Here is a 20490-nt window from a genome sequence, read left to right as displayed (position 1 = left end):
CATGCAGATACCTTACTGTAAATAGCCAAAAGTTAACATTTATCCAGAATTTTAAAATTTGTGATGTAATTTACAAATACTATCTCATTTCATCCTCACAACAACCCTAGGAGGCTGGTGCTGTTAACCCCTTTTACATATGAAGAAACTGAGGCAAACAGCTGTTCAGTGACTTGCCCAGATGCACACAGCTATGATCTGTCTGTAGTCCAATTTGAATTCAGGTCTTCCTTTCTCAAGTCTAGCATCATATCCACTGTTACATCTAACAGTGGTACCACTGTACCACGCTGTACCAGTGAATACCTCACTGCCTCGCTTTTAGATTTTCATTATACTTGCTGTATTTCCTGTAGGTATATGTTCGGACAAATATGTCTGTCTCTTTTAGATTCTAAGGTCCCAACAGGCAGAGACTGAGCCAATGCCTTAATCTTTGCATATCATCCAAAAGTGTCATGTGCAGTAAGGCTCTTAGGAAAAAGGCTCTTTAAGGATCAGTGATGGAGTTCATAGATTTAGGCCATTTTGGAAATAAAATAAAAATGGCCATTTGGCCATTTTGCAAATAAGGAAACTGAGGCCCAGAGAGGTTAAGCAATTTGCCCAAGGTGTCACAGGGAACAATAAGGCCAAGACTGTAACTTGGATGCTTTTGGTACTTGGTAATGTCTACAATCCCTTTCAGCTCCAAATCCCATTAACCAGATGTGAAGGGAATTATTTCCAGTTCAAAAACGTAAAATGAATGAGATGAATGCAGTCTAACAACATAATGGGAAAGATATTAAGTTTTGTTCTCTTGCTTCTGACCTTTACTTACCATGTCAACTTGCCCAATGAACCTGGCTGCTTGGACGTTCAACCAAGCCTTTGATCTGAGTGTTCTTGGCAGGGCGTGGATGTAGCTCCTGTATTCGATGCTGAACCAGAGTAACTAGGACAACTAGCTTCTCCCCTTGGATGGTATAAAGGTGTAATTCCTAGTCTAATGGGGAAGATAGGATATGTAAACAAGGGATAAGATACAGAGAACAAAGGGAGACCGTGTGGAAGGGTATGAAGAGTAATAGATTAGGAGTCAATTCCAGTTCTAACTGGGTGATGGTGGAAAGGTCTTTTCACTTCTCTGGCTTCCAGTTTCCTCATCCATAGAATGAGAAGGTCAGATAAGGCGATTTATGTCACATAACTTATGTTACACAAGATTTATATAAAATCTTATGATTCTCACTGGAAATAAAAGGGTGTAAGCTACGTATATAATCCATGAGGCATAACTCCTTAAATGATGGAGGGCTTTTCCTCCATTAAGAGTGGAATAGGCAAAGTGAAGGGAAATCCAAAACCCAAAAGGCTGGAGAAGAGAAAAAGGAGTATCTGGAGGATATGGAAAAAAGAAAGCAGGTCTCCCAACTTTGAAGGAACAGAAAACAGAGCTGGACGGGTGGACGTCGGTGATATTATTCTGATTCTCTGAAGTTCTAGTTTCCCAAAGTTCTGGTTTTCCCAACTCTTCCTCCAGTGGAATCCAATCATGACTCTTTGTGGGACTTCAAGCAGGTGACATAACCTCTCCAAGCCTCACTTCCTTCATCTATAATTGGAGACATTATTTGCCTACATTCCCAGACATAGACCCAGAGAGGTAGGGTGAACTTTTTTCACTTCAAATACTGTTTCATGAATAGCATTTGAACTCTCTGTTCAAGGTGTTAATTCTCACCATGGCAAATATGTCTGTCAGCTGTGAGCATCACCAGGATGATACCACATTGATCTTAGAATTCTTATATTTGAGATGGCCTTGGGGGTTGACCTCTGGACAGAATCTGGTATAGCTGTGCAGCCTCTACACAGAACTGCATGCATCCAGGCGCAGGAACTAGAAGGAACTGAAGAAAGATTAAACCTCAGTGAGAGAGATGAAAGGGATTTAGGTCCTCACTGAAGAAGGAAGAAGAGATAAAGATGTTCAGCTTCACTTGAACCTGAAGAGTGATTCATAGACCACACAATCTGTGGAGAACATCATTACAGTTAAAGTAACTTGTAAAGCTGGAAATGTGCATTCTCAGAATTGTTAGCTTTCTGACTCATGCTCAGAAAAGAAAATAAAAAGGTGCAAAAAAGTATCCAGGAAACAGTGGTCCAGAAATCCTCCTCTCAAGCAAGCATAGGCCACTGGCCACATGCTACTTCTACAGGATGCCATGTTTTTTGCTCCTGGTTAGGTCTTGGAGGAACAACTCTTGCCCCAAATTCTAATTTTCCAAAGGAAGCCCTAAGTAGAGGCAGAATGAGCTATAGGGATTTTGTGAGGACTTAGCACATAGTCAGCACTATAAAAATGCTTATTCCCTTCTCTTTCCTTTTCTCCAAGGTGTATCAAAAACATCACATCAGAGGCTGGGGGCCAAGAGTAACATTGTCCCTCATACTGTCTACTTCACAGGATTGATGCAAGGAAAGCCTTCTGTAAATCTTAGAATGCTACTCAATTAGGAGCTAATTATCTAATGATTGATGCCACCTCCTCCAGGGTCCTAGGTAATACTTGCTCTTAGCAGCCACTCCTTTCTACCTTCCCCTTGGGAGCATCAACACACCCGTGTTTGGCTAGAGGCAGGTGGCCCTGACAGCTCAGCTCATCATGGGGGAAACTGGAGAAGGAGTATCTAGAGGAGACAAGGAAATCCATCACGGTGAATAAGCCGACAGGTGCACGCACCTGTTTCCTGCTGGAGGTGGCTGCCCACTTGGGGTTAGGGGGGATGGGCTGGTTCAGGGGACCTTGCCTCACCAGAGAAGCTTAGGGATGGGATGGCAGAAATATGTGAAGAGGAAAAGAAAAAATACAACCAAGATCAGATGACTCTAATTATACGGCTTTAAATCACTTTGGAGAACATTGGCTCAAACATCTAAGTGGTGGAGGATGGATTTTTTTTTTTTGCCCTTCCTCCAGCTAATTTCCATTGATTTATGTGACTTGAAAGCATTTATTTTTTGCTCAGAGGCTGCCTGGCTCTCACTAGGGAGGCTGGAAGACTCCCCTAAACTGCTCTTAATGCTCAGGGGAGGGCAGGAAGCAGAGGTAGGTTGGGAGCTAGGCCTAGCTTTCTCGCTTGGTTAGAGTCACAGACCAAGAACTAGCAGGGGCACTGAGGGGAACCCCTGGCTCCCAGCCAGCAGCCTCCCCTCTCCTTTCTCTCCCCCCATCCCCCACTCTCCAGAGCCCTCTGGTCACAGCTCCTTGAATTTAACACCCCAAGCATCTCGGTAGGCTGGTTTTTATGGACTCTGCTGTAATATTTGGTGAGTTGTGAGATGAGGTGGGAACATTTAGAATGGGGACTTCCCTTCTGGTCCCTCACTGTGGGTAACAAACTGAAGCCCATCTCTCCTGGTCTCTTTTCCTCCTCCCCTCCGTACCAATAAACTCTGCCTTTGGGTAGTTTTGAGGTGTATCTTCCTTTCTCATCATCCCTATGATGGCAATGAAGAATTAGACCAGAAGTCAGGGGATCTGAGTTCAAATATGGTCTCAGATTCTTAGTAGGTGTGTGACTTCACCTCTCTGTGCCTCAGCTTCCTCTTCTGTCAAATGGGAGTAATAATAGCGTTTGTATCCCAGGACTCCATCATGCTTTGATGCTCGGGCATGGGTTAGACTAGATGACCTCTGAGTTTCCTTCCAGTTTCGAGATTCTGTGATTTAATTGCTGGAGTTCTTCAAGGCCTAAGTCCTAGTTTCAGAATTCCAGACTTCAAGCTGGAAAGAATCTCAGAGAACCTCTTAAGTAGGTCTAGGATGATGTCATTTTACAAATGAGGAAACTAAGGCCAAGAGAGGTTAAGATCCTAGAATGGTCACAGAATCCTAAAGGGACCCCAGAGGTCATCTAGTCCAACCTTTCCCTGAGCAAGAAATACCTGGATCTGATTTCAGTTGAACCAATCAACCCCATTGGGCTATCATCAGGGACATACTTATAAAGCCAATAATATATGGAAGACAAAAATATATAGAAGACATTTCTTTCTTCTTAAACGCCTTACTTCCTATCTGAATATGAATCTGCAATGAATTCATTGCTAGTCCTTAAAAAAAACTATTGGGGGAAGTAGGGTTTGAAATAATTATTTTATTGGTAAATGGGGCAGGTAAGTGGCACAGTAGTGAGAGCACTGAGACTGGAGTCAGGAAAAACCAAGTTTGAATTGAGCCACAGACACTTTCTGTACCTCTGACTCTGGATGAGCCACTTCTGTATGCCTTAGTATCTTCAACTGTAAAATGGGGATAATAATACCTACCTTGCAGGGTTATTGTGAAGATCAAATGAAATGATATTTGTAGAAAGTGCTTAGCTCATAGTAGGTGCTTTATCAATGTTTCTTCCCTTGGAATCAGAACAATGTATACATTATCAAACTTCACATGTGTTGATTGGTTATAATCAACTGCTTTATATCCTCTTTCAAAAAATTGCTTGTTACAAGGAATCGTTGGGAAGTTTAGAAAATTTATTTTTAGCAAACATATATTACTAAAATATAAATTATAGTACTGTTATAAGTAATAAGTTACAGTCTAACAATAATGTACCATAACATAATACAATATAATGGTATAACATAAAATAATATTTCTAACACATGAATTTATACTTAGAAATTAAGGTGATATTGAAAACAAAGCATGTCAATCAAACTTTTAGAATGTATGTTTAAAGGTTTCACAAAAGCCGATAAAAAAATAATCTAGCCAAAATTACATGGATACAACACAAGAATTTCCTCAACAGCAGAGATGTGTAATTGTCCAGTGTTGGCATCCCTGTCCAGATTCGTTTAGACTCTGCCTGCACCCATACACTCATATGAATTCTCCTTCTCCAAAATCACCACTCCTTGTATTAGATGTCAAGTTCTAGCATGAACTCTGGTCCCAATGGAACCAGAATACAGCTTCTTCTGGCCTCCTCTTCCTTCTTCCCTCCCAATAATCCAAGGAAGGGAATGTTTTCTTCCTCACCAGGGATTTTCCTTGATAGAAAAGACAGAGGGAGCCTCAGAGCCACAATCTCAGAGCAAATTAGCCTAGGAGCAGCTACCATCCTTAGCAATCTAACCACCTGAAACCAGTCTCCCAATGCTTTCTTGCCCACTACAAACAGGCACAGATTAAGAGCATCCCTCTGAGAGTACCCCCCAAAAACCCCACAAAGGTGGGACATGTCTCTTTTATGCCAGTGCCTAAGGCTTTTGTGACTTCCAGAATATATTATAGGCATATCCCAGGACAAACCAGTTGTGTGACAAACACCAACATAGGAAATGCTTTCATTAGCTTAAGAGCTGCTAGACCAGAGTTATTTTGTGGTGGGATTTTTTGTTTGTGAGGTTTTTATAATGGCAAGAAGGAATAATACTCCCTTATATCTGTATAATACATTGTTTTCAAAATGCTTTCATACTCATTATCCCATCTGGTCATCCCAACAGTTGTGAGGTGGACAATTCAAGTCAATTCAATAATCGCAAAGCATCTACTATGTGCCTGGAATCCCTTGCCTGGAATGCTCTCCTTCATCTCTCTCTTAGTTTCCCTGACTTGCTTTAAGACTCAGCGAAAAAAAAAAAAAAGACTCAGTTCAAATTCTATCTTTGGCAAGAGGCCTTTCTGGGTCCTCCTTCTACTTCAGGTACTTTCCTTCTGACCTGGCTTCCCATTTCCCCCTCTATATCTTGCATGTCCATAGTAGTTTACATGCTGTCCTCCCCATTAGATTATGAGCTCCTTGAGGGCACTCGCACATTAGGTATTCGGAGGCCTGGGTTGTATTCTTGGTTTTGATAGGAGAGAAGAAGAAAAGAAAGAAATGGAGAGGAAGAAAGAGACATTAGTTGTGTTAGGGCTTACTACCTTTTCCAAGCACCCCTTCTCTAGGAGCCTAGAGTTTAGAATGAAACTTAGTTAGTCCCATTGATATAGGTTAAATTATCACTTAATCCTCAAATTCTGATTTGTAAGCTCTGGACCAGCATGAGCCTTGACCATGAACCAATGAATATGCCTGTGAATCCTTCCACTCACCATGATGAAGATATAAGTGGGTATAGACTCAGATCCCAAGTAGTATAGATGCACTGCTCCTCCCACCAACCTCAATGTCCCCCATGTTAACTCTGTGGTGTGCCTTCACCACCATTTTAGACAACACACTAGCCCCGTTGACACTATTTGACTCCCTTAAATACCCTGAAAGACTTGTCAGTACAATATATTTCTAATCCATAAAACAGTTTCTCCACAATCCCTAATTTCATTCTAATGGAACCTTCCAAGAGACACCATGAAAAACACAAACTATGTCTTTTTCTGCCTACAGGCCCTGAAGCATCTCATTTTCTCTACTAAACTGACAATCTGTATGACTGGTTAGAGAAGTTAATCCACTTGTCTGAACCTCAGTTTCCTTATATTTTAAATGGGAAAATAACCTTTCCTCCACCTTTGCTCCAGTGATCCACTGGATCTGGACTACTCTTTCTCCTCATCTTTGACTCTTGGAATCCCTAGTTCCATTCTGGGTTCGGTTGAAATGTCACCTCCTACATGAAACCTTTCTTGATTTACTCAATTATTATCACCCTTCTGCCCTCTCCCCCAAATGACTTTGTATGTATTTTGAGTTTACTTATCTATGAACTTGTTGCTCCCCCCACCTCCAGTAGAGTGGAAGCCCCTTGAGGACAGAGATGGATTAGTTTTATTCTTTGTATCCTTAGATCCTAACAGTCCCTGGAACATAGTAGGTACTTCATAAATTACTGTCAAATTATCAACTCACAACAATTATGTGAAAGTCAAATAGAATGAGTATCAAAGAACTTTAAAAACTAATATGTTATATGCATATAAGGTATTATTATTGTTAATCATTATTAGGGAAGACTAGATATGCAGGGACATGAGAAAACTCCCCAAGAGTTACTGAGGGCCTAGGAAAGAACCTCCATATTTGCCTTTCTCCAGAGTAGAGATCATGTGAAAAGAAGTGAGAGAGACATAGAAAACTGAGGATATTATATAGCAAGTATTCCTGTATCCTGGCCTGACATTCTAAAGAATGTTCCTGGCTGACTTTGGTGAGTTTATCCCATGCTGTTGAAGGGTACAGGAAGTATAATGGTGCCAAAGCTGGTATGCTATGATGGTCTTCTTTCATACTGCTCAGCTTCTCAGCATCTCTAAGATACCAAGAGATTCCTTTCCAAGCAGAGCTGTGACTCTGTCCTCAAGAGAAAGAATTTCTGGGAATCTGTCCTGGGTAATTGAGCTAAAAGTAGGACCAGATTCCTTAACTCCATCTCCATGACCTCCAGCCTCAGACACCTGGGAGACCTTACCTGTGGCCATGATCCCTGTAGGACACTGACCACCAGAAGATAAGTTAGGAGTAAGCATGCCCTTGAGACCTGTCAAATAATTCATTTCACTTTCAAGAATGAAATGAGGGCAGTGCTTTTCTGGCTGTCTCTGTCCAGTGAGAGCTATCCCTTTTCTCCCTTTCCATCCCTGCCCAGTCAGGAAGGCCTGCAGCTGTTCTAAGCACTGCCTGCCTGCATCTGTCCTGAGCTGGGAGATGTATTAATCAATTTGATGAGGATGTTAAAGCTTTCTCTTTGCACCTAATTATGGACTGATTTATAGGCCTGGCCTTGGGTTTCATGAAGCTCTCTGTGTGGCAGGGACAGACGTGGCACAGGCCCCAACCCCTCCATCTCTACTGACAGGCTGTCAGTTTCTCTGTCTGTCTCTGGGTCTCTGTCATCTGTCTGTCTCACTTTCCCCTCTCCCTCCCCTCTTCCTTGTTCTTCTCCCTCCTCTATTTTATTCCTCTCCTCTCTTGTCTGATTCTATCTTTTCTTCCTTTTTCTATCGTCTTCCTCTCCTCCTCTTACTCCTTCAGTTTCCTCTTCTTTCTTCTCTCCCTCCCCTCTTCTCTCCTACTCTGCCCTGCCTTTTTCTCCACTTTCCTCTCCTTTCCTCCCATCCTTTCCCTCCCTTCCCCTCTCCTCCTTTCTCATCCTCTCCTCTCCTGTTCTGTCTCCTCCTTTCTCTTCTCCTCCCTTCCCATTCCTTTTCTTTCTATCCCATCTCCTCTCTTCTCTCCTTTCATCTTCTCTTCTCCTTATACCCCCACCCTCATTTGTTTGCTCTAGGTTAGTTCAGGAGCACCCTGACGATATATTAACAAACTAGTGAAACATAGTTCCTTCTCCTTTATGTCTGTTTCTAGCCCCATTTTTCCTCATATGTTTTTTGATATGGCAAGATACAGAATCCAGGAAGCTCGGTCTACTACCAAAGTGCTAGGGCTGAAGGTACAAGAGATTGCTTTGGGGAGAGAGATGACAATCATAATTGTTGTTGTTGTTATTACTGAAGGACCTGGGGACATTCCTCCTCCCATTATATGTGTAACCTTGCAAAAAAAAAAAAAAAGGACTGCAAGTTCAAGATACTCTACGTGTCTACATTCACTAAAAAAGCAACAAACATAGTCCTTGAGCCCCCATTAATGTGTTTCCTTTTACTAATCAGCCAAAGAACACATTTCAGTTCAAGGTAAAGACATTTAATGAAATAGCAAATTAGGAAAAGTAGCAATAGTAATTTCCTTCATAAAACTAAGACAAATTATCTCACAGATACAAACACCACCAGTGGTTAAGAATAAATATATGTAAGGAATACACATGGAGAGCACATATGGAAAGAAAACTCATGGCTAAGGGACACATGGAGAGGCAACTCATATCTTTGGTTCCCTAGGCCTGCCAATAACTTCTGTTGATGTCACTAGACTTTTTACTGGACATACTTTTGGCTAATCTCATGTTCCTTATGGTCTCTGCCAGATGGTTCTCTGATGCTCTTTTGAGTGCTATGACCTATGGCTCTGCTGAGCACATGGTTACAGAACCTCTCTCTAGTTTCAATTTCTGGCTTCAGATGGAGTCAGCCTAGGTGCTACCTCTTCCCTATAAAAGGAAGAGTGGGCTCTACCATCTCCCTTTGAGTCCTATAGGAACTTGACTCAAATTAGGAGAATTAAGCTCCCCTTTATTATATGCTTTGGTTCCTCAAATCCCTTCAAATCCCCTACCTCCAGTAAAGTATTTTGCTTATAGATCACATTTTGGCTCTCCCCAAAATGAGGGAATAAAAAGGCATACCCATAAGAAAAGTTGGATAATTATAATAACTAGCATTTATATATCACTGTGCTAAGCACTTTACAAGTATTTCATTTGATTTGGGTAAGAAATAGGTAATTTAATCCTACACACGTAAGAAAGGCTAAACATAAAGGATTCACTAGTATGCATTAGCAGAACAGGATTCAGTAACTTAACCTACCTATCAGTAAAATCTACTGGAAGAATGATAAAATTTCATTAGAACGTAGAATAGTTTGTTCGACTGCCAATTAGGCTTTTTATATTTTACCTCAGCTCTGCACTCTCTTCTCTAAACCAGAACCAACTCTAAACTTTGTGTTCAGTTTCTTATGGTCATTTCCTCCTACACCCACCACTGCTTCAACCAACTCGAGTGGACACTGCTGCTACATCACTCACAAACCTCTGGATCTTTTCAACTCAACCCCACCACCTGGATTTTTTTTCCATCTTGAGATTGTTTCTCAACTAAGCTGACAGTCATTTAGCAAGCACCAACTATGTGCCAAGCACTGATCTAAGTGCTGGGGATACAAAGATTGGCCAATAGAACAACAACAAGACGCCAGCCCCTGCTCTCAAAGAGCTTACACTCTAATGGAAAAGCAATATGCATAGAACTATGTTCAGATAAGATATATCCAGAGGAAATTGACGGTAATCCACAGAGAGAAGAAAGCATTATCATTAAGGGAAATAGCGAAAGGCTTCATGTAGAAGGTGAGATTTCAGCTGAGACTTGAAGGAAGCCAGGGAATCCAACAGGCAGAGATAATGAAGGAAATAGTTCTGAGCATGAAGAACAGTCAATAAAAATACCCAGAATCTGAATGGAAATGGAGTGTTCTGTAAGAACAACAAGAAGAGACCAGAGTTAGCGGATTGTAGATATGTGGTAGACTGAGGAGTGGTATAAGGTATGAGAAATCTAAAAAGGTAGAAAGAGTCCATGTTCTGAAGGTCTTTGAAAGCCAAAATAGAGGACTTTATATTTTATCCTGGAGGCCCTAGAATGACCCTGGGAGATCCTGGATGTTTTGGATTAGGGAAGTGACATGTTCATATGATCGATTTGACAGGTAAATAGAGAATAGACTGGAGAAGAGAAAGACTTAGGACAAGGAAACCAACCAGCAGGCTATTACAGTACTTAATAATAGCTAACCTTTTATATAGTACTTACTATGTGCCAGGAACTATGTTAAGTATCTTACAATTATTATCTCAGTTGATCCTCACAACAACCCTGGATAGGTGCTATTGTTATCCCTATTTTACACATGGGGAAACTGAGTCAAACAAAGATTAAATGACTTGCCCATGGTCACTCAGCTAGCAAATGTATGAAGAAGGATTTAGGTCTACCTGACTTCAGGTCTAGCACTCTATCCATTGTACCACCAGATGAGAAGTGATAAGAGTCTGCATCAGGGTGGTGTCTGTATGAGCAGAGAGATTTATCCAAGAGATATTGTGAAGGTAGAAATTGTAGTACTTGGCAACAGACTGGATGTGGGAAGTGCAGGGTGAGAGAAAGTGATGAAACCTGGGTTTCAAATGTAGGTTGCTAGGAGGATGGTGGTGCCTTCCACAGTAAGAGGAAGTTAGGAAACAGGGAGGGTTTGAGGGAGAAAATAATTAATACTCTTTTGGACATGTTGAGTTTAAGATGTCTGTGAGACATCCAGTTTGAGATATGCAATATGTAATTAGAGATAAAGATTGAAAGTCAGGAGAGAGGTTACAGCTAGATAAATAGATATGAGCACCATTGGCATAGAGATAACAATTTTATCCATAGGAGTTAATGAGATAACCAACTGAAATAGTAGGGAGGGAGAAGAGTAACAGTCCATGGATAGAGCACTGGGGGATACCCGTGGTTAACAGGTTTAACCTGAACGAAGATCAAGCAAAGGAGACTGAGGAGGAGAGGTCAGACATGTAGAAAGAGAACCAAGAGAGAACAGTATTAAGACAACCTAGAGAGAAGAGGTCATCAAGGAGAGGAGGGTAGTGAACAGTATCCAAGGCTGCAGAGAGGTCAAGAAGGATGAGAATTGAGAAAAGTTCATTCAATCTGGTAGTTAAGAGGTCATTGGTAGCTTTGGAGAGAGCAGTTTCAGTTGAATGATGAGGTCAGAAGCCAGACTTTGTAGAGCTGAGAGGTTGTTGTTGTGTTCATCCTTCATTTTCTAAGAGGACCGTGACATCAGAGAAATGATGACCTGACTTGCACTTGACTTTGTTTTGAGTGAGGGAGGGCTGTACAGGTCACCAGCCTCACTTTCTCCTCCTGAGCCGTTTGGATCCAGTGACCAGATATTCATCAGGATGACTGGAGACAGGATGCAATGGGAGACTTTGGCCTTTTAGGCTAAGACCTTTTCAGGTACTCACTTAAAGTGTGGTAATCAGAGCTGAGAGAAGAGTGAAAAGGAAAGTGGAGACACTATTGTAGATAGCCTTCTGAAAGAATTTAGCCCTGAGGGGCAGATAGATGGTGCAGTGAATAGAGTACTTGCCTGGGAGTCAGGAGAACCTGAGTTCAAATTGGTCTTAGATACTTGGTATGTACTAGCTGCATGACTTTGGGCAAGTCACTTAACCCTGATTGCCTTGCCTCCCCCCTCCAAAAAAAAAAAAAAAAGAAAAGAAAGGAAAGGAAAGGAATTTAGCCATGAAAGGGAAGAGAAATAAAGAACAATATAGGACAATAACTGGCAGGATTAGACAGATCAAGTAAGGATATTTTTTTAAGATGAGACAGGCATGGGTGAATTTGTAGGTGGTACAGAAACAGCCAATAGACAGCGAGATTGAAGATGAGTGAGAAAGTGGGGAAAATGGAGGGGGCAATCTGTTGAAGAAGATGGGATGGGATTTGATCACATGTGCATCTAGAGGGGTTCACCCTGACAACGAGAAAAGTTACCCTTTCTTATAAGATGGGGTGAAGGAAGAGATAGTATCAGAAAGTATTAGAGTGAAATGAGATGAAGAGGAGGGGAGGAGAGGAAGTTTTGGTGAATGGCCTCAAATTTTTTCAATAAAATATGAGTCAAGGTTCTTAGGTGAAAGGATTGACAGAGGGAAAGCCAGGAGAGGTTTGAAGGGGGTTGAAAAAGTTTGGAAAAGCTTCTTTGGTGTGTGGGATGGTGACAGTCAGCCAACTACTCAGGAAAGGAAACATAAAAGAAGCCCAAACTCAGTTTCAGGCTTACTGAGACAGGCTATGTGCTTCTGCTAGCATGTGTTCCCATTTCCATGGAAATCAAAGTGAGAAAATGGAGCCAATTGTCCCCTCCCCTATCAAACCCTCTGATTGCAGCTCTTCCAGAAAGGAAAACAGGGCTGAGGGGAAATGGATCCCTTCTGCACATCCACTGAGTCATCATCTCCTCCTCTGACTCAGCAACCAGTTAAGGGACTCTTTCTCACTAGCAGTGAGTCATACATAGCTGGAAGCCAGTCCCCAAAGCTTCCACTTGGTTTGCCCAGATCTAGGAACGGCTACTGAGCACACTCTATGGCTATGGGAAGAGAGATGACTCCTGCTACATATTTTATTGGGAGAAAACAATATGTGCATAGAGGGGCAGGAGAAAAAATAAATATACTTAGGCATAGAGGGAGTATGATATGAGTGATATTTCTACTGTAATCCCCAGTCGATGAAGGCTGAACTAGCTTTTCCCAAGACCCCGTGCTATGTAGGTCAGGCTAGTTTTTCTTTTAAAGGTCCTGGAGATTTTATTGACTAAGAAGATTATGTATGGCACCTTTGACTCAGTTTCCTGGTTGCCAAAGGCATAAAAAAAGGATCAACTACATGGAGTCAGGGGCCCTTCAAACTTAACAGTAACCACACTTGTGTTTATACAGAGAAGGGAAAGATGGGATGCTGCCCCAGCTAAATGCTGTATCCTTCTTGAGTATCCTGTCTCTGTCATGGCTAAGTCAACCTCTTTTTGTCCATTATCGAATGACCTATTAATATCTCATTTCACTTCATTCCAGTTTCAAATCTGAAGCAGCTGAGCAAAGGAGACTAAGGAGTTGTCAGAAAGATACAAGAAGAACCAGGAGGGAGCTGGGGTAGGAAAATCCAAGGTAGAGAGAGAATCCAGGGGAAAAGTGTAGTCAACAATGTCAGATTCTATAGGGAGATCATAAGGAGAACAAAAGCCATCAGATTTGACAACTATAAGATTATTGGTAACCCTGGAGAGCGCGGTTTCAGTTGAATGATTAGGTCAGAAGCCAGACTGTGGAGGGAGAGAGAGACAGAGAAACAGAAAAAGATAGAAACATACACAGAGAAAGACAGAAACAGAGAGAGAGAATATGTATGTATGTATGTATGTATGTATGTATGTATATATGTATGTATGTACGTACACATGTGTGTACACAAAACAGCTTGAGTAGACATTAAGATTGTTACACTATTTTTTAAAGGATGGAGGATAACTAGGCATGTTTGTAAGTATTAAGGAAGAAGCTAACGGATAAAAAATGGATTAAAAATTAGGGAAATATGGGAAAAGAAAGAGAGGGTTAATGTTGTGGTTAATTAAAGTATAGACTGGGGAAAAAGGTTCACTGAAGTGTAGGGTTGGAAAGAAAAGGGAGTTCCACCCAGGTGCATGGCCTTCTATTTTTCAGTGAAGTATGAGAAGGAAGGGGTGATATAGGCATCTTGAAGAGAGGTTTAGAAAAGAGACACCTTAGAACAAGGCAGAGGTGGGGAACCTGTAGCCTTGAGGCCACGTGTGATGCAGCCTTTTGACTGAGTCCAAGTTTTACAGAACAAATCCTTTTATTAAGGATATTTGTTCTGTGAAGTTTGGATTCAGTCAAAGGCCACACCCGAGGACCTAGAGGACCACATGTGGTCTCGAGGCTGCAGGTTCTTTACCCCTGGTCTAGTCAATCTAAGAAGAGTAAAATGATTGCTGTGTAGCAAAGAGGGCCTGCTGAGATTATATAATTAATTTGTAATGGATTGAATCAGCATTGTTGGGTGACATCCTTTACTGGTGTTCAGAAGCTAATGCATAGGAGCAGAGTAGGTGGGTGAGGTAATCAAAAATTGGAATTTGGAAAGGAATGAGCCACTTGAGATACTCTGAGCCTTCCTGTAGGCAATAATTGTAAACAGAACCCAATCAATCAGTCAAGAAACATTTAAATGTCTGCTATGTGTCAGGCACTGTGCTAGGAGCTGAGGATACAAAGAAAGGCAAAGGACAGTCCCTGTCCTGAAGGAAGATCTAATGGGGATGACAACAAGCATACAAGTATTTAAGAACAAGCTGTCTACCAGATAAATAAGAAATAACGAACAGAGGGAAGGCACTAGAATTAAGAAGGGTTGTGAAAGGCTTCCTATAGAAGATGAGGTTGTAATTGGGACTTAAAGGAAGCTAGTAATCCTCCAGGATGGTGTTCCTAAATTAGTCCCTATACTGTCATTGTAGAACATGATGCACTGAAGGAAGAAGAACAAACCAAACCTTATGGATAGGAATAGGGAAAGACCCCCAAAGGAAAAAAGAGGGGTGAAAAGTCTTCAGCTCTGAGATCTGTGATCGTAAGACTACTAAGAAGCAGCTGGGGACAGACAGGATAAATGTAATCTTTGGGAGCAGTCAATCAATGAGAATTTACGAAGTGACTACTATGTGCCAGGCACTGTGATAAATGTTGAAGATACAAAGGCAAAAATAAAGATCTTCCTGCTCTCAAGGAGCTTATATTGTCAGAGGAGACAACATATAGATAAATAAGCCTGTGCTGAACAAATATATATATAGATATATATACATATATATATATATAATACGAGGTAATTATGAGAGGAAAGGTGCTAGTAGTTGGAGGAGAGAGGGAGATCAAGAAAGGAATTTATTTCTTTTAGTGGTAACTGAAAATGAGTTAGCAACTTGCTTCCTATCACATCTACCACTTTGGAGTCTACTTTTCATTCCAGTTTAGCTTTTGATAGGTGACTTTAATATTTTAAATATAATTATTTCCCATAGTTTAAGACCATACAAGTGTCACTTCTTCCTGGTCTCAGTTTCCTCATCTGTAAAATAAGAAGTTCAGGCTCTAAGTTCCCTTCCAGCTCTAAATCTCTGATTCTATGATACTAGCATTTTTGATTGGTTCATATTGAACTTGAAGGACACTAAATAATCCAGTTTTTTCTCAGGTTTATTGCTGTTTAACCATTAAGGAGGATCTAGGAGGATCAGCAGATAAAGCACTAGCCCTAGAGTTAAAAAGATCTGCATTCAAATCTGGCCTTGGAAGCTTCCTGGCTATATGACCCTGAGCAATTCATTTATCTTCTGTCTGCCTCAGTTTCCTCAATTGCTTTAGGAGGATAATAATAGCACCTCCTTCCCAGGGTTGTTGTGAGGATCAAATGAGATCATATTCACAAAGTGCTTGTCACATTGTAGGTGCTAAAAAAATTGTTCGTTCCCTTTCCCTTCCCATCCTTCTCTTGGGAAATTGATTTTTGAACTCAAGTATGAAATTTTACATTGATTCCTATTGACTTTCATTTCATTAGGATCAGCCCAATGTTCCTGCCTGGGGTGATCCTGTTGAATCCTGACTCAAGCATCCAGTATGTTAGCTGTCATTAGCCAATTCTTTAAGTGTTTGACATGTGCAGATATAATGAGGATGTCATCTACTCTCTTATCCAAATCAGTGATAATAAATGTCAAATAGAACAGGACCAGGCTCAGATCCCTGAAGTACCCTACTGGAGACCCCACACTGAACGGTCCAACTCAATCTAAATACATCTAATCTTATTCTCACCTGGTCCATGTCTCCCCATCTATTCCAGAAGAATAGAATGAGATACTTCATCAAATTATTCATACTTCTTGAAATAGTGTGAAATTTCCAAAGCTCCTCCATTCCTGTAATCTGGAGTCTGTCCTTGAGCTCCCTTTGCTGTCATCTTTCCAAAATGGTTAGCTGTAATACTGGATTTCTAGTTTTCTTTAAAATTCAGTTCAAGCCCTATCTTCTCCTTGAAATCTTTCCTGGTTCCTGTGTCTCCAAATGACCTTGTATTTATCTTAGAAATAATTTGCTTATGCTTATACAAGTACATGTCTCCTGTAATAGAACGTGAACTCTTTGAGACAAGGGCTTTTTTATCTTTGCATCCACAGGACCTAGTACAGTGCCTGGCACACAGCTGAAGCTCAATAAATTCTTGTTAATACATTTATTGACATCAAGGGTCCCAGGATGGAATGTTGAACTTAGAGTCAGGAAGACCTAAGTTCAAATCATATCTCAGACACTTACTATTCATGTGACCCTAGGCAAATCACTTAACCCTTCTAGTCCTCAGTTTCTTTATCTGTAAAATGAGGGGTTTTTCAAGACATCTTCTAACTCTAAATCTATGATCCTGTGTCTATGAATCAAGAGAGGTCTATCCATTCTTCCATCATCAGCCACTGATTGTCACAATGTCTTGCTTCCCACACCCCATTTTTTGGAAAATGTGGAGGTCAAGTATGCTATGAGATGAAGTGAACATGCTACCACCAAATATCTTCTGCCAACAAGCAATTGTGTCAACTGTTTGGCATGCGTGGTTATTTCCTTAACTCAAACCTAAACCTTGAGTCATTAGTCAAGGTCTAGTTGAAAAGGTATAGCTAACATGATTGTTAACACCAGTTTAAAAAAATTTAACATGCTATGAGTCTGGATACCAGATAACCAAGGTTGTTAGAATTGTATACAAAATAAAAAAGAATAGGCAAAAAAAGACTGGAAGGCAAAATATTCACTTCCTCTGAGGAAAGGCATGGATTTTAGTGCACAAACTTTAATAACTAAGTTGACTCCCCAGAGGCCTTTACCAACTCCACTAAAGGAGTTTTCTGGTAATGGGAATAGAACCCAGATTGGCAAAATTGATTGAATTGGCAAGCTGTTAGATTTTAATATCCAGGAGAAGACAGCCAGAGCATTCAGTTTTCTATTGTTCCCAATGCACTTCTGTACTCAACTCACGAAGGAAATGTGGTCATGATCAGGGGAAACACTGACAGGAGAATGTGCCATTTAGGTATCAGGGGTTGCAGAACACAGATGGCAATGGATGAGTTAGTGACCGAGTTCTGAAGCTCCTCAAATTCATTATACCTTTTGTTCAGTTATTTCAGTAGTGTCAGACTGTCCATGACCCCATTCTATGTTTTCTTGGCAAAAGTACTAGAGTGATTTGTCATTTCCTTCTGTAGCTCATTTGAAAGCTGAGGAAACTGAGGCAAGCAGGTTGAAGTGTCTTGCCCAAGGTCACATAGCTAGTAAATATCTGAAGCCAGATTTGAACTCAGATCTTCCCGACTCCAGGTCAGTGCTCTATCCGCTGTACTACCCAGCTACATTATACCCTTTAGCTTTACTTTAAACTTCTTTTCTACTCAACCTCAGTAAGTCCCAAGGATTTTGCTTTTCCTCCTTCCTCTGAAGTTTAGTACCCCATCCTCCATAGCAAGTGTTTAGAAAGTGTTTCACACAGGAAAGGGAGAAGCCAGAGATCTCAACCATTTGTCCATTGTATAATATAAATCTAGGTAATTGAGAAGGAACCAAGCAAGTAAAATATATGAGTTCTCCCTCATCACTGAATAGAAGTGGGGAATGTCAGGACAGAATGCTACATATATTATCAGATATAGTAGCTGTAACAGTTGTTTTGTGTAACTTTTTATTTATTGCAAAAGAAGGTTTGATGTGGAGGGTTGGTAATAGATCAACACATTTTATATTAAAAATAATGTATGTAAGAGAAGGGGCAGCTATATGGTGCAGTGAATAAGAGTACCAGGCCTGGAGTTAGGAGGACCTCAGACACTTTCTACTGGGGTGACCCTGGGTAAGTCACTTTACTCTGTTTGCCTCAGTTTCATCATCTGTCAAATGAGATGCAGAAGGAATTGCCAAAGCTACTCCAGTGTCTTTGCCAAATGAGTCATGAAGAGTTAGACATAACTGAAATGAAACAAGAACAACATCACGTGAGAGAGCCTTTTTGATGACTGGGTTGAGGGTAGGGATTCGGGTTGTTATTGTAATACAGATCTACAACCTCTCTTCAACTTAGTAGCTAGACTTAGGTTCATGAAGTCCACCACCAGGTCTGACCCTGACTCTGATGTGAGGATGACACTGGGCCCTGACCTTAAAGGCTTTTCAGCTTGGCAGGAACTGTCAGAGCCTGTGCTCAACCAGCTTAGCTTAGATCATGATCCAGGGTCATTTACATGAAACGATGAGATACCAAAGAAAGATGTTAAATGTCAATTCTGTTTGCATAGCACCCTTAACTCTCCAAATATTCCTATTTCTTCTGTCTCATCAGATCCCCTCAACATCTTCGGGAAGGAGTCAGGCCACGGATAGCTTTATTCCCATTTTATAAATGAAGAATTCAACGTATGGAGAGGCTAACTATTTGCCTAAGGTAGTGGCAGAGTCAGAATCCAAACTTGTTGCCACTGACTTCACTTTAGTTTTGCCCCTAAATCACCTTGCCTGGAATTTCAACTCCCCAGGGCTAAAAGTCATGGGATTTTGGAACTGCAAGAGACCTTGGAAATCTTGTTCAGCACCCTTATCTTACATATCCAAAAAACTGTAGCCTGGAGTGGTATAATGACTTGTCCTAGGCTCCAGTGAGTTAGTGAACTTCACTATTCCACACCCCCCCCCCACTCCCATCCTCCAGAGACTATGACTACAACTAACCAAGAATCAGTGACACGTATGTATTTAGATGTTGGATTGTCATCAGGTTCTTGCTTAACTCCTGGCGAGAGTAATCGGAGCCAAGGGCTAAGTACAGTATAGGATTAGCTTTAAAAGTCTCCCAGGATTGCATCCAAGTCTCTGAGTACTCAACCAAAAGTAGTTTAAAGTGGCAGTTGTCTGGGGCGGAGAGCAGAGCACTAGAATGAGGGTGAGGGGTGAAGGCCTTGAGGTTAAACACAGGCAATGATGGCTAAGTGCTGAGCCCTACGAGGAGCTGGTCAGGGATTCAGTTTAACCAGAATTCAGGAATAACTCGGCACGGACTTGATTTACATGTGCTTTTCCTTTCAAGTATAAATTACAGATACTGCTGGACCCAGGGTGGGAAGGAGGCACTCTCTTTCCCACTAAGGGGTCCTTACCTCTGAGTGATTTACATGCCCTATGTTCAGGCCTAGGAAAGAGAGAGAGAGAGAAAGAGAGAGAGAGAGAGAGAGAGCCTCCAAAAAGAGATCAGGCTTTTTCTCATTATCCTTTACTCTTTCCTCCCTTTCCCATCCCAGAGGTCCAAGAAAAAAAAATCACCTAAGATTTAGGTTTACCTCAGGTCTAGGTTGTCCCCAAAAGAGATTTAACAAGTTCTCAGTGTACAGTGTAGATCGAGTAAAAGACAGTTATTTACTTCCTCACACACAAAGAAACATTTAAGACACAAAAGACTCACTTGGTTACACACAGTAACCAAGACAAGATTTGTGTTAAAGCATGAAACATGGGTTACTCCATGACTCCTGTTATACTCTTAAAATATGAAAACAGAGGATATTTGTTTAGACTGCTTAATACACATATGACCTTTACTTTAGCTCTGCATTGTCAGAACATACCCCACGTTAAGGTCCATGTCCTCAGCTTTCCCAGAGTGGAGCTTGACCAGATCATCACTCTTTCACAGTCCTCTGATTGGAGAAGGATATAATTACAGAAATATTCTTCTGCATCCAGTTCTAACTGAAGAAATCACAAAGTTCCCACTTCTTGAATTACTGGGGTGACCTCCAAAACTGAAAATGTCCATCTCAGTATTACCATTTGATCTCTTTTGCTTTGAGAAAGAAATAGAAGCAGATTAGGCAGCCCAGGGCCTAACTTCTAGCCTTGGACTCACTTAGATATTATGTATACTCATTGCCATGTCCAAGTGGCCATAGATATTGGGGGGTGGTGCCTGAAGGGAGAGAGAGAGAGAGAGAGCGAGAGAGCGAGAGAGATAGACAGAGAGAGAGAGAGAGAGAGAGAGAGAGAGAGAGAGAGAGCTATATGTTTCAGAATAAGGAAGAAGAGAGCGGAAATTGTCTTTCCTCATAAAGTCTGAGTGAGTAGCTCTTCCTGGCTCCGTGGCTAATCCTCTTTGACACAGGTCAG

The 20490-nt window shown here is 41.2% G+C and overlaps 1 long non-coding RNA gene across 1 annotated transcript; it reads right to left on the bottom strand.

Moving 5' to 3' along the window:
* Positions 1-4516: 4516 nt before the first annotated feature.
* LOC140528382 (uncharacterized) lies at positions 4517-20037 on the bottom strand. The gene is made up of 2 exons (XR_011975163.1): positions 19953-20037; positions 4517-5052 (listed from the first exon to the last, which is right to left on the bottom strand). It is a non-coding gene; the product is annotated as an uncharacterized lncRNA (long non-coding RNA).
* Between the last annotated feature and the right edge of the window lie 453 nt (positions 20038-20490).

This window comes from Notamacropus eugenii, chromosome 2 (assembly GCF_028372415.1).
Source record: "Notamacropus eugenii isolate mMacEug1 chromosome 2, mMacEug1.pri_v2, whole genome shotgun sequence".
NCBI lineage: Eukaryota > Metazoa > Chordata > Mammalia > Diprotodontia > Macropodidae > Notamacropus > Notamacropus eugenii.
This window is presented reverse-complemented; position numbering and strand designations above follow the sequence as displayed.